The following is a 483-nucleotide window of genomic DNA, read 5'->3' as shown; positions in this document are numbered from 1 at the left end:
GGTGGATTCTTTTAAGTTGTGGGGTTGCCCAGGACAAAGTGTTCCCGGAGACGCCACACACCAGTTTCAAAGTGTCTGAGCTTTCGCGTCACTGCTCAGAAGCAACTTCTGTTTCTGGAATTCTCAAACTTGCTTTCCTAGGCTTGGCTGGTGTCAGCTCTCCTAGAGAAAAGACGAAACTACTTCTCCTTCCTTCTCCCGCTTCCCTTTTATACAAAACTGGCTGATTAGATTAATTCATCACCACTAATCTTACCTAGATTTAGGAGGGGCTGAATCTGATTGAATTTATTCCTAGGAAGGTCTGAAGGGTTGATAGGTGTGGGTGGGACACAACAAGCTACTATGAATGTTAAACATCTGAAGAAAAGTAGCCCCACTGTGAAGTAACGAAACATTCTTTCCTTTTCTGAAGAGGGAAGCAACTCTGCTTCCATGACAGTTAATCTATAGAAAAGCACTTTGTAAACTCTAAAGCCAACC

The sequence above is a fragment of the Sus scrofa genome, chromosome 6, assembly GCF_054392235.1.
Source record: "Sus scrofa isolate SSC_HxYL_T2T_F1_AM1 chromosome 6, Sscrofa_HxYL_maternal_Yorkshire_Landrace_v2.0, whole genome shotgun sequence".
Classification (NCBI taxonomy): Eukaryota; Metazoa; Chordata; class Mammalia; order Artiodactyla; family Suidae; genus Sus; species Sus scrofa.
The sequence above is the reverse complement of the archived record's forward strand: the minus strand, read 5'-3'. Positions refer to the sequence as shown.